This window comes from Salvelinus namaycush, chromosome 17 (genome assembly GCF_016432855.1).
Source record: "Salvelinus namaycush isolate Seneca chromosome 17, SaNama_1.0, whole genome shotgun sequence".
NCBI classification, from domain to species: Eukaryota; Metazoa; Chordata; class Actinopteri; order Salmoniformes; family Salmonidae; genus Salvelinus; species Salvelinus namaycush.
The window spans coordinates 11,009,809-11,024,501 of record NC_052323.1 but is presented as its reverse complement, the minus strand read 5'-3'; positions in this window follow the sequence as shown (position 1 = coordinate 11,024,501).

Below are 14,693 nucleotides of genomic sequence, written 5' to 3'. Positions count from 1 at the left end.
TGCAACTAAATATATAGAGTATATAGAGTAGAGAGCTTTAGATGTTGTTCGACCAAACACTAGAACGGGCAAGATGCGTAATCTAAGCAACTTTGACCGTGGTATGATTGTGGTGATTCCAGCATCTCAGAAACAGCTGCCTTCCTGGGATTTTTACGCACTACAGTCTCTAGAGTTTACAGAGAATGGTGCGATAAACAAAACACATTCAGTGAGCGGCAGTTCTGTGGTCAAAACACCTTGTTAATGAGAGAGGTCAGAGGAGAATGTCCAGACTCATTCAAGCAAACAGAAAGGCCACAAATGCTCAAATAACAGCTGTTTAAAACAGTAGTGTCTCTTAACGTACAACACCGTGAATAATTCAGGCTGTTGTGGAGGCAAAAGGGGGTCCTACCCAGTACTAGATAGGTGTACCTAATAAAGTGGCCGGTGAGTGTACAGTAATGTCAAATCTGAAAACATGATCTGGAAAAGTGTTACATGGGACCATAGAAACAGTGCCTGATAAAGAATGATGATGAAATATTACATCCATAGATAATGTAGTCCAATTGGTTCATATTCCACGGTAATTGGTGTCAATGGATCTCGTTATCCAGAAACTTTCATGATCTAAACATGGAATATTGTTTGTCAGTTTCCATAAAACTATGCATTAAGAGTAATGCAACAGTTACTTATCATTTTGAGCAGTTGTATCAATTGATAGTTAGATCATTGTAATGAAATGAATAGACAGTCATCTCAGATGTAATGTGTGAATTGCGTTTTGAAATGGTAATACTTTGATGTTAAGTTGTGTCATTTTGAACAGGTGATTTTTTTTCAATTAACAAATTCATTTAGCTTTATGTGTATTGTATCCAAGCAATTGGAAAAAGTGTTAGAGGTTTGAAAATTTTTCATTTTGATCATTGGTTGTGAGTTTTGTGCCTAGAGTTTTGAAAAATGACATCAAGGTTCCGAAATTAGTGCCAAAGTGATTGTAAAAACTGTAAATACAGTGCGTGATCATGGCTAGTTGGTGTTAAAACGAAGTGATGGTGTGTGACAGTGTTGATGCCTCAACAAAGGTTTTAGGAGGTTGAAATAATTAGTGACGATCAAACATGATTGGCACATCAAAGTGGTGACAGCTGGGACCGGTTTCCTTCTGCATTTGCGTACCAAACTTGCGGTTTGAAGAATAGGACACAAAAATAATTGACGTCAACAAAGATTATTAGCAGAGGCACAATCGCTTTATTTTCCATCCTCTGTTGTTTTACAGTAAGACCCAAATGCTATGAAGCAGTTACTGTAGTAAGACCAGCACCACATTATAAATAATTTCTCATTTATTTAGTATCACTGTCAGAATGACAGAATCAGAGTGACAGAGAGCTACAGGTAATTTTCAGTGAGGGTGTTCACATGTCACTTGTCAATTCTTAATTCCAGTCAATTCAGGAAGTACACTGAAAACTTGAATCCTAATTCTCTTCAATACTTGTAGAATGCGGAATTGGAATTGGGTTTACTTTCTGAATTGACCAGAATTGAAATGGAATTGACCCCAAACCTGCTGGTCTTTACATTCAGAATCTCTTCTATCTCTCTGACTCACCTCAGACTCACACATGGTACCCCCTCCTTAGAGGTCAAAGGCCAGGTTTCAGCCAATCACAGCCTTCTGACCCAAAGACACAAGGTCATACAGGCGAGTTGGCGAAAGAAGGAGCGAGAGAAGCACTAGAAACTTGTACGAATGTGATGTTTGGAAGGGATGGACAGGAGGAAGGAGGTGAGAAGATCAACAGTTTTAAAAAGCGGGATGGAACTAAAGAGGGAAGACAGAGGCTGAGGTTGGAGAGGATGCAGGAAAGAGAGAGAACGTCTTTAGCTGGGGGCACAATTCCTTTTCACACTGCCTTTCTCTTAGCTAAATCTGCCCTTGAAGGTTGATGAAATCATGCTTTTAAGGTCACTGCGTGATCTTATCGCGTATCTCTAACACGCCAAGCACTGCTTAAACCTCTTCACCCCCACCACTCCATTTGTCACTTCTAATCTCCCTCTTCCTCTCTATGTCCCCCACAGCCCCTCTCCCTTCATCTCTCCCCCACATTCCCCTTCTCCCGTTTTCACCTCCCTCCATGGATTTCTGTCTCCCTTCCCTGCTCCCCCTTTTCCTACTTGTTAGCTGTCCCTCCTCTCTATCTCTCCCCTCCTACTTATCTCTTTCCTTACCCTCTTCATGCTCCCCCTCTCTCCCCAGTCTTCCTCCCTCTCTCCCTCTCACACTCTCTCTCCCATCTACAAAGCACCTCATTGCTGGAACCAACTACAAAATATATTAGAGTTGGATGTTCTGGTGCCGCTCGGGCAATTTCCAATATTGATTGGGGACCTTCTAATTGAGGAATGTAATTGTTTTTCTTAAATATTTGTGTCGTGCTGTATTTGACTGGTTTTATGTTGTATTTGATTTTAGATTTTAGATTTTGTCTACGAAATTGTATATGCAGGGCTCCCTTGTGAAAGAGACCCTGGTCTCAATAGTGACTCCCTGCTTAAATAAAGGTCCAATACATATCTCTCCCTTTCACTCCCTCTCTCTCCCCTCCTCCCTTCTTCCCCTATATGATTTACTCAGTCTGCTAGGAGGCACACATTACACACTTGACATTGGTTCATCTTAGCCATAAAAGGTAGAAACAGAGTAAGGAGAGTATAAAAGGCAGCACTTAAGTCCGGAGACAACGCCCTCTCCACCCTTCCACTTCTCCATCCCACCCCTCCACCTTTCGTGTTGTCTTTCACTCTTATCCCTCCATCCACAGTTAATGTTACGTTAACCCTTCCCCCTACTCCCTTCTTACTATGTTCTCTCTCTCTCGCCCTCGCCCTCTCGCTCTCTTTCCGCTCTCTTTCTTTTTATCCCACGCTCGTCCATCATCTGCTGTCGCCGGCGGTAACTGTGCTGTCGTGTAATTATCTCATATTTATGTGACTATTCTTGTCCCATATTGGTTCTCTAAACCCCTAAACCCATCCAAAGCCTGTTCTCAGGGGTTGATGTCATAATTCAACAGAGAGTTAGTTATGGATGGCCCACAGGCACAGCGGCAGTATTTGAGGTTCTCATCATTCAGAGTACAGTAGTAATGAATAATTCTCAGACATGAAGGGAGTCTGTTGAATGTGCTAATTGGGGATCTTTGGGTACTGAGCAATTGCCAACCAACCAGACAGTGGGATGGTTAGACCTATATATTGAGTTGTGTTTCCGTATATGGTGAGTTGGAACGTACAGGTGACTTGTGACGAAGCCTTGTCTAGCAAAGTTCTGGGAATCACTGCTCTGTACGATCCTCTGCTGCCTCCCAGTGGTCACAGAGTGTCACATCAGGCACACATCTCCGTGTACCGTGCAGTAGATTAGATGCTGTAGGGACAACTCATTTTTCCAGCTGCGTGTAGTTTACACTTAATAGGAAATTGGATTTATGGTCTTTTCATAATGGAATCAAGGGATGAAGTGAGTTTAGCGAGGTATCGTGCGACTTCTACTCCTCTCTGCCAACTCAGAGGCTCGCCACATAATGAAAATTAAGAACACATTGACTGTGTGTGTGTGAGTGTGTGTGTGTGTGTGTGTGTGAGAGCGAGAGAGAGCGAGAGAGAGAGAGAAAGTGTGTGTGTGTGTGTGTGTGTGTGTGCGTGTGTGTGTGTGTATGTGCGTTTTTGCTGATTGCTGTCTTGACCTTATTAAGTAGAAACAGATTTAAGAATGATAATGAGGTCTAATAGTTAGGAATTTCCCTGACTTTGTCAAACATCAGCCGCATCACACAACTGGCTTTAAACAAGGTTTGGGTCAATTAGAAACACACACACACACAAAGTATGATTTTTTTTGTGAACATAGGGAAGAGACTTGCTGGTGGAGCACCTAAGTGACCTGGTCGACCACATACAGAACAAGACCTCTGACCTCTGACCTGTGGAGCTAAGACAGCTTGAGTAATGTTTGTCTTTAACCACAGATCTAGGATCAGAATATCCTACTGATAACTGCTACATCGGTAAAGCAAATATTAGTAACACTTTACTTAAAGCATCCTAAAATAATGCATTATAACTTAATATAGGCCTGTATGTGTAAAGTGGGGGATTTAACCAGGAAGTGCTTTGAAAGGCTGGTCCTGGCTCACATCAACAGCATCCTAGACCCACTCCAATTTGCATACCGCCCAAACAGATCCACAGATGACGCAATCTCAATCGCACTCCACACTGCCCTTTCCCACCTGGACAAAAGGAACACCTATGTGAGAATGCTGTACAGCTCAGCGTTCAACACCATAGTGCCCACGAAGCTCATCACTAAGCTAAGGACCCTGGGACTAAACACCTCCCTCTGCAACTGGATCCTGGACTTCCTGACGGGCCGCCCCCAGGTGGTAACAATAACACGTCTCCCATGCTGATCCTCAACACTGGGGCCCCTCAGGGGTATGTACTTAGTCCCCTCCTGTACTCCCTGTTCACTCACGACTGCGTGGCCAAACACGACTCCAACACCATCATTAAGTTTGCTGATGACACAACAGTGGTAGGCCTGATCACCGACAACGATGTGACAGCCTATAGGGAGGAGGTCAGAGAACTGGCAGTGTGGTGCCAGGACAACAACCTCTCCCTGAATGTGAGCAAGAGAAAGGAGCTGATCGTGGATTATAGGAAAAGGCGGGACGAACAGGCCCCCATTAACATCAACGGGGCTGTAGTGGAGCTGGTCGAGTGTTTCAAGTTCCTTGGTGTCCACATCACAAACAAACTATCATGGTCCAAACACACCAAGACAGTCGTGAAGAGGGCACGACAATACCTTTTCCCCCTGAGGGGACTGAAAAAATTTGTCATGGGCCCCCAGATCCTCAAAAGGTTCTACAGCTGCACCATCGAGAGCATCCTGACTGGTTGCATCACCGCCTGGTATGGCAACTGCTCGGCATCTGATCGTAAGGTGCTACAGAGGGTAGTGCGTACGGCCAAGTGCATCACTGGGACCAAGCTTCCTGCCATCCAGGACCTATATACTAGGCGGTGTCAGAGGAAAGCCCATAAAATTGTCAGCGACTGCAGTCACCCAAGTCATAGACTGTTTTCTCTGTTAACGCACGGCAAGCGGTGCCGGAGCGCCAAGTCTAGGACCAAAAGGCTCCTTAACAGCTTCTACCCTCAAGCCATAAGACTGCTGAACAATTAATCAAATGGCCACCAGACTATTACATTGACCCCCCCCCCCCCCCCCCCCCCCCACTCCATTTGTTGTGTACACTTCTGCTACTCGCTGTTTATTATCGATGCATAGTCACTTCACCCCTACCTACATGTACAAATGACCTCAACTAACCTGTACCCCCGCACACTGACTCGGTAAGGTCTACACTTGTTGTATTCGGCGCATGTGACAAATAAAGTTTGATTTGATTTAACAATAAATGCATTTATAAATAATGCTGCACTTTGGCAGTTTACAGTAAAGAACTGAATTACAGTGCAGCTTACAGTACATAAGATAATAAAAACATGAACATGATTAAAAGGAGAAACACAAAAATATAAAAAATGAATGTGAACTTCTACCCCATCTAATGTCCATTTAAAGGAATTGATGGAATTGGGCTTTTTCAGGCGCTGTCACCATTACATATTATTTTAATAAACTTGTCTCAGCAGCATAGCCTGCATATTCGTCCAAAGAGGGTAGAGAACAAAAATCAGACTTCTTGTGTGTGTGTGTCTGTTGGCGCATAGTATCCCACTATGCACCAACAGGATATTTGTATCTTGACAAGACAACTCTGCCAGGCTTGTTAAGCGATAACGGGTAAAACCATCTCTACCCTCTTTGGATGAATATGCAGGCTATGCTGCTGAGACAAGTTTATTTTAAAAAATGTGATGGTGACAGCGCCAGGAAAAGCCCAATTCCATCAATAGTTTTAAACTGACATTTTTGTTACTAAACATAAATATATTGTAAAGAAATACTGGGATTGAGACAGACAATAGGCTTAACATACAGCAGACTGTGCAGATATATACATTGACAGAGATAATATATAAATAAAACAAAAGAAATCAAAAGAAAGTAGAAATGAATTGACAGCAACTTGGTGACCAGGTACATTTTGTCCATAACCTGAGAGTCCTGCTTTGTACTGTATGCAGCCTAGCAAACTAAGCAGCAGATTTTGTCTAATCGATGCATGTTTCCTTTGCAGTCCTAAGAGCAGCAAGAAGGAGCCTACAGTGAGTAAAAAGTCAGATTTATAAATAAATTACTCATTTGTCACTTTGGTATTCAATACAAATAGAACAAGTACAGGTGTAGGATCTTAATTTGATCACTCTTTTGTTGCTGAGAATTGCCCTGCACTGCAGGAATTGCAAATGAGCTTTGTGATTTACATACATTTACTGAAACCTGCCCTAACACATGGTTATATTGATAGTGCAGGTTTTCAGTGAATTTATGTCAATCACAAAGCTCATTTGCTATTAGTTGGACAAAAGTAGGCTACATGAAAATAGAAAGAGAAATGTATTTCTATTTTCATGTAGCCTACTTTTGTCCAACTAGCCTAACTACCGACCAGGCAACATTATGTACTAAATGTTCAAATCCTGTTGCTGCAGGATTATTTTGTTACAACTGGTCAAATTAAGATCCTACGTTTGTATAACAAACAATAGAAATAAATAAATAAATAAATAAAATAAATAAATGCACAATCGATAGTTTCCATATTCAGTTTATGTTACAACCCTGATTCAGATTGCCTGGTATTTACTAAATATATATTTGAAATACCATTGAAATACAAGCTGACACAGGGCTGTAGAAAAAACTGTTACCCGATTAATGAATGTCTAATCTGTTCTATGAGGTGCAGTCGAGATTTAGACTGTTTAGAATCTTCATCCAGTGAGGAAGACGACCCATCTTCCACCTCAGACTGTTCCAGGGGTCGAGGTCGACATGGCACAGAGACAGACACGGGCCGGTGTCAGGCACAGCCTGGGATGCGAGATGGAAGAAGGTGTGAGAGAGAATCTTCAACCCAGATGCACACACACACACACACACACACACACACACACACACACACACACACACACACACACACACACACACACACACACACACACACACACACACACACACACACACTCACCGCTATTTTCAAAGACTGTCTCAATGATTGGGCATGCTTGCGGACAACTTCAGGCATGTTGTGGTAATTACAATCTATTTGGTGTAGTAGGCACCATGTCTGTAGGCAAAAATAGAATCAAATGACAGTATTAATATCCATGTTTGGCTGGCTATAGGCTGTGTTGTAATGTGTTGAGTTCTATAGAGTTATACGTCACCCACCTCTCTTATTATTCCAGATTGTTCCTGGGGCAATATCAAGTTCATCTGTTGGACATAATACATGAAACTTTAAAATGTACGTCACACTCGTACACACCTTCACAGATACAAACAGAATAGAACAGTATCAAATTTACAGCCATTAAACATCCGTGTGAATTTCTGCCATTTCTTTTGCCAACATCAATCTGTTAAATGACGATAAAATGTTTTAATTTACCTAGTTACTACCATGTCAGATACAACATTTCAATGTATTCAGTTTTGAGTTTGCATCCCAATATTACACTTTATATACATCACAGATGACTGAAATATAACAACATTTTTGACATAGCAACACCGGATTTTCGTTGTTTACATTTTTTTTTTTTCCATTAATTATGAAATTATGAAAAATAGTACGAATAGTCCATACAAGGCCAAAGAAGGCACTTTTGGTCATTGACTGCAGAAAAGGGCTACGCGATAACGGGTAAAGACATCTCTACCCTCTTTCGATCCAATATGCCAACATGCTAATATGAAGGCTGCTGAGACAAGTTTACTACTTTTTCAATCGTGTTGACAGTGCTTCAAACAGGCACCAAAAAGTCCATTCCGGAGGAGAGTCCAGGCCAGACCGTGCTATTCCCCATAAGATTTTTATTCATTCTTCACCATTTTTTTCTTCAGGAAATACAAATGTTATATTTCAATTAATAAGTCCACTAAACACAGTTTCCTTAAATAATTGTAGCCGATTAGTCACTGTAACCACAGGCTACCCTTTTCTCGCTGTTCTCCAATGTTTCTATTCATCCAATTAGCTAAATAAAGGCCTAACATTAACAAAACATGCAGGCTATTTGAATAGCTCCTGGATCTGCGGTTAAAGGCAACCATAACTCAAGCTGTCTTACCTCCAAAGGTGAGAGGTCAGAGTTCTCCTTCTGCATGAGGTTGACCTCATCACTCAGCCGTTCCACCAGCAATTCCTTTTCATTCTGAGCATGTTCTGCCGATTGGAGGCTGCAAAGAACTGGGGCTGCACAGATCCCTCGCACATACACCAACACACACACACACACCACCAGCTCCAAACCCGCCACTGAGAGAGATAGATAGATAGATAGATAGATAGATAGATAGATAGATAGATAGATAGATAGATAGATAGATAGATAGATAGATAGATAGATAGATAGATAGATAGATAGAGAGAGAGAGAGAGAGAGAGAGAGAGAGAGAGAGAGAGAGAGAGAGAGAGAGAGAGAGAGAGAGAGAGAGAGAGAGAGAGAGAGAGAGAGAGAGAGAGAGAGAGAGAGCAAAGGAAGGAAGGAGACAATGAGAAAGAAGGGAAATTAGTTGGTTCAATAAATGTTTTCCCCATCATTATGTACGTGATGCTATCTATATGGTGGTATGTTACTCTAAACAGATGATAAAAGACTTTCAGTCAAGCAGAAACCTTTTAACCTCCCCAACCAAGGCAATTATATACTTACTTTGCTCTGTGAAGTTGTTAGCCTTCAGGCTACTCTGTAGGTAGAAGTAGCCACCTGATTGTCTCTATGTAATAAGAGAAGAGTCTTTCTTTGTGTCGCAAGGCGGTGGCGCTCAGATAGCTAAGGGGTGCTTCCAATCAATGGTCTTCATTTAAGGCCAGGGGGATCCTTATTTATATGAGGGGTTGAAACATAGAAATGGGGTGTGAGTAATGTACAGAAGGAGAGGGGCTGGATGGTGAACAGAGTCAGAGTTCCTTAGAATGATGTTGTGAAAGACATCCATGCCTCTGTGACGGAAATGAGATGGGGTTTTTCCCAACATGTGCCTGGAAGTTAAATGAAGGAATATCCCAGTTGTTCGTGTTTTTGCCGTCATCCATCAAGTCCTTACCAGTCGTATGACACTGACTAATCTTTCAGAGGGAAGGTTTAAATTAGTGCGGTCATCCGTCGCTTGTTAAGACTGGGACAGCCATTACTATTATAATGGTTTTCCATGGAATGGACAACATTGACAAATGTTAATGAAATCCTTATTATACCAACACATCATATCCTCTTACTCACACTACTGGGTTTATTCTTAAAAGCACCATGGTGGCACCGTGTTCCTCACAAACAGATAGGCTATTCGTCAGCTGTAGAACACAGCTGTGGAACAATCAGTTACTATAGTGCACACTGTAACACCCGATAAGTTCAGTGAACTCACATTTTTGGGGGGGAAATCGATTACCTAAAAAAAAAAAATGGTTAAACTCTTAAACTTAAAGAGTAAGGTCACACCTAATTATTTTGAATTACTTGTACTTAACCTAATGGTTTTATGCAAACATATTTTTTAAAACTGTACTTCACTTAAAAATATTGTTTAAATAATTTAATACATTTAATTGCTGCATATTTAATTGCTATGCTTTATCTGTACTCAACTTCATTGAGTAGTGCAATAGTCGTACCAACTCAAAATATTAACTTCAATTAAACTCAAATTCTTATGACGTTACTCAAACCATTTTTGGAAACAGATTACCTCGATTTAGTTAGGTACTATTAACTCAAAACTTACCAAACCATGCTATATTCTTAGTACACACAACTCAAAGTCAGTCAATTTCCAGGCATTCAAGTCATCATTATTCTAAGGCTTGAATAATATAAAAACAATAACATAGATTACTATAAACATACTGTACAAAATACAATTTGGAATCAAATAAAGTAAACAATTTAAAATGTTCTTGACAACTCAAACCAGACTTTAATATTCCTATGCCTGTGTATTCAACACTACAACATTATATGTGAGTAAAGACAAGGTGGTATATTTTTGTCTCTGTAAAATTAATTATTTGAGTAATGTCAGTGGAAACGCTTTTATGAATAACGACACAAGGTGAGACCCAGGTGCAGACAAAGGAGGCAGATGGTTTGAGCTCTGATATTTATTATAGTCCAAGGGATAGACAAAAGGCAGTTTGGGGCCAGGCAAGAGTTCATAGCTAGGGCAGAGTCCAAAACGGTACAGGGCAGCAGGCAGGCTTGAGGTCAGGGACAGGCAGAGTGGTCAGGCAGACGGGCTCAGAATCAGGACAGGCAAGGGTCAAAACCAGGAGGACGAGAAAAAGAGAGACTGGGGAAAACAGGAGCTGAGAGAAAAACGCTGGTTGACTTGGCAAACAAGACGAACTGGCACAGACAGAAAACACAGGTATAAATACCCAGGGGATAATGGGGAAGATGGGCAACACCTGGAAGGGGGTGGAGACAAGCACAAAGACAGGTGAAACAGATCAGACTGTGACAGTACCCCCCCTCTAGGGGCACCGCCTGGCGTCCTACCTGGGTGCATACCTCGTTGACCAGGGTGCCGGCGGTGGAAGTCGGTGATGAGGCCTGGGTCCAGGATGTCTCTAGCGAGGACCCAGCACCTCTCCTCCAGGCCATAACCCTCCCAGTCAACCAGGTACTGGAAACCCCTGCCACATGGTCGAACACTCAGGAGGCGTCTCAGGGTGGAGGGGTGGGCCTGGGAACAGAAGACAAAGGGCTGTGAGACACGGGCTTGTTGTTGTGCTAGAAGGCACCGAATTGTGTTAAAATCCCCTCCACAGATAAGAGTGCCAGTGGTTTCTGTGGCAAATAAATCAAACACCTTCCCGTAAAAGACCATGTCACTCCCTGGGGGTGGCGTGTACATTAAATAATGTAACTTCCTTGTTATCCAGTTTACATTTAACAAGTATAAATCCACCCTCCTTGTCTTTTATTTCTGACATAGAATCAAAATTAACTGAATTTGGGATCAAGATTGCAACTCCCCTTCTACCCATTTTGTAAGAAGAAAAAAAAGTGTTCCTATATCCCATTTTCTTGAGTTTCTCGTGTTCAGGTGTGGATACGTTCGTTTCCTGCCAGAATAGTATGTCACCTCTCTCCCGTTTCATCTTTGCTATTACCTTACTTCTCTTGATGGCACTCCCCAGTCCGTTTACATTGAGACTTATGACCTTAAATTCCCGATGATGCATCGATATAAATTTAAAAAAACATGTGCCTAAAAATGAACGAAAAATCAAGAACGATAACAGTAAACCAAAGTGGGAAAATACTTTGGTATTTGGACTCCCATGTCAGAGGACTGTCTCTTGCCTCTGGGGTTTGAGGGGATGAGCCTGTCCGCAGGAAGGGCCCCTCGCTCAGATATGAAAACGCGTGACGTAGTCACAAACAAGACCTGGTGGAACCGAAAATAATAAGGGCACCTATTTCGTCGCTTATACACATCGGTTAATTACAAGTGAAAACTATATTGGTCATGCGTGCATATCATGAATCCTCCCCTTGATATGCCCTTCTGTCGCCCCGTTGTAAATGTGTCATTAATCCTTAGCTAATATATATGTTATTAAAGTGACGCTACTTAGTGTGTTCATAAAGAACACATACTTTTGGCTACTCAACCTTGTTCAGCATTGGGGGTAAATATGGGAGATATTTTACCTATTGCAATGTCAACCGTAACAACCCAAAGTTTTAACAGCTCGCGGTAACTATTAATTATGTTAAATCCGATTCAGTGTCTTCCATCTTCCCATTGGAAATGCCTGAGTCTCTCTCGGATGTGAACGTCCTCTCGCCGAGATGCTTTCCCTCTTTCTCCATGACCCTGCTTGTCGACAACGATCCATAGGAGAGCCTGCTCGAGTCTTTCCGCTGGTGATGTTGCCTTTCTCCTGGCGGTATACTCCACTGGGAAGCCCCTTGACTTCAGGTCCTCAGCCCCCTCGTCTGCATGCTCGTATGTAACCAGGCCATTTTCCAGAAATATCCGCATTTTTGCCGGGAATGGTGTTTGGAAGCGAATACCCTTCCCTTTAAGTGCTTTCTTAATGGGGGTGTAACGATTTTCTTCTTTTTCAGATGAGGAATATGAAGGATCGGACCAAAATGCAGCGTGGTAAGTGTCCATGTTACTTTAATATAACAGAACACGAAAAAATAACAAAGTGAATGACAAATGACCAAAACAGTCCTGAATGGTGAAAACAAACACAAAACAGGAAACAACTACCCACAAACACAGGTGGGAACAGGCTACCTAAGTATGATTCTCAATCAGATACAACATTGACAGCTGCCTCTGATTGGGAACCATACTAGGCCAAACACAGAAATACAACACATAGAACAAAACATAGAATATAGAACATAGAATACCCACCCCAACTCACGCCCTGACCAAACCAAAATAAAGACATAAAAAAGGAACTAAGTCCTGGCCCACTTATGTGGCGCCTCTGGAGTGGCGACCCACGCCACCGACCCCGGACTGGGAGCCCTTACAGCGGGCCTCGAATAGGAGGGAGACTCTGGCAGCGCCGGACAGGCGGGAGACTCTGGCAGCGCCGGACAGGCGGGAGACTCTGGCAGCGCCGGACAGGCGGGAGACTCTGGCAGCGCCGGACAGACGGGAGACTCTGGCAGCGCCGGACAGGCGGGGGACTCTGGCAGCGCCGGACAGGAGGGCGGCTCTGGCAGCTCCGGACTGACGGGCGGCTCTGGCAGCTCTGGACTGACGGGCGGCTCTGGCAGCTCCGGACTGGAGAGAGAACCTGGAGGGAGGAGACGGAGAGACAGCCTGGTGTGTGGGGCTGCCACAGGACCCACCAGGCTGGGGAGACCTACAGGTGTTCTGGTGCGTGGAGGAGGCACCAGATGGACCGGGCTGTGGGGGAGCACTGGAGCTCTGGTGCGCAGCCTTGGCACCACTCCTCCAGGCTGGATGACCACTTTAGCCCGGACCCTCCAGAGTGCAGGCACAGGTTGAACCGGGCTGTGGGGGAGCACTGGAGATCTGGTGCATACCACTCGCACCTCTCCATTAGGCTCAATGCCCACATTCACCCGGCACGGGCGGAGCGCAGGCATAGGGCGCACTGCACCCTCCCAGCGCCCCGGAGACACAGCACGCAGAGCCGGCGCAGGATACCCTGGGCCAAAACGACGTACCGGAGACCAAACATGCTGAGCCGGCACAATACGCCCTGGCTGGATGCCCACTCTCGCATGGCACTTGCGGGGGGGCTGGCCTATAGCGCTCCGGGCTATGAGCGCGTACTGGCGACACCGTGCGCTTGACCGCATAACACGGTGCCTGACCAGTACTGCGCTTCTTCCGGTAAGCACAGGGAGTTGGCTCAGGTCTATCGCCTGACTCCGCCAATCTCCCCGTGTGCCCACCCCAAACATTTTTGGGGGGGGCTGCCTCTCGTGCCTGTTGCGCTGCCTTACCTCTTATCGCCGCCGCTCAGCTTTAGCTGCCTCCAGTTCTTCTTTGGGGCGGCGATATTCCCCAGCCTGTGCCCAGGGTCCCTTGCCGTCCAATATCTCCTCCCATGTCCATTTCTCCAGATCGCGCTGCTCCCTGTTACCACGCTGCTTGGTCCGTTTGTGGTGGGTAGTTCTGTAACGATTTTCTTCTTCTTCAGATGAGGAATATGAAGGATCGGACCAAAATGCAGCGTGGTAAGTGTCCATGTTTAGTTGCCTGTGAGCACTACGTTGGCTTCACGTTTCGTTTGTTAGTTTGTTATTTTGTTAGTTTGTTAAGTGTTCTTCATTGTATTAAAATATGTATTCCAATCGCGCTGCACCTTGGTCCACTCCTTTAAACGGCTGTGACAGGGGGTGCATTCTTTCCTTCTTTTCAGTATCTCTCCCGCGTAGTCATGATCAAAGAACACTCGTTGGCCTTGGAAGTTAATAACAGGCTTTTTCCAGGTTGCATGTAAGACTTTCTCTTTGACTGAGAATTTTAGGAACCGTACTACTATGAATCTTGGTGGGGCACCGCTGGGGGGTTTTGAGGCCAGAGCTCGGTGTGCTCTCTCGATTCCCAGGTCCGTGTCGTCTTCAAGTATGTCCTTGAATAGACCCTCCACGAATTTGGGCATAGAGTATTTTTCTGCGCCCTCTACTACATTATAAAGTCTAATGTTGTTTTGACGTGAGAAACCTTCGAGTTCTGTCACTTTGCCTGTAGTGCGTGTTGGCTTTTCAGTGACTGTTCAAGTATTTCCTTGACTGCGAAGTTCCATGTGTCCGTTTGCCCAATGCGCTGTTCTGCGTCCCCCATTCTTGTAGATATGCTGTGAAGTTCTAATTTGTTTTCTTCAAGTTTCTGGTTAATGCCCTTCTTGAACTCATTTTAGTTATTTTCTTACATCTTTCTTACATTGGTCTCGAGTGGCTGTCCAGAATCTACA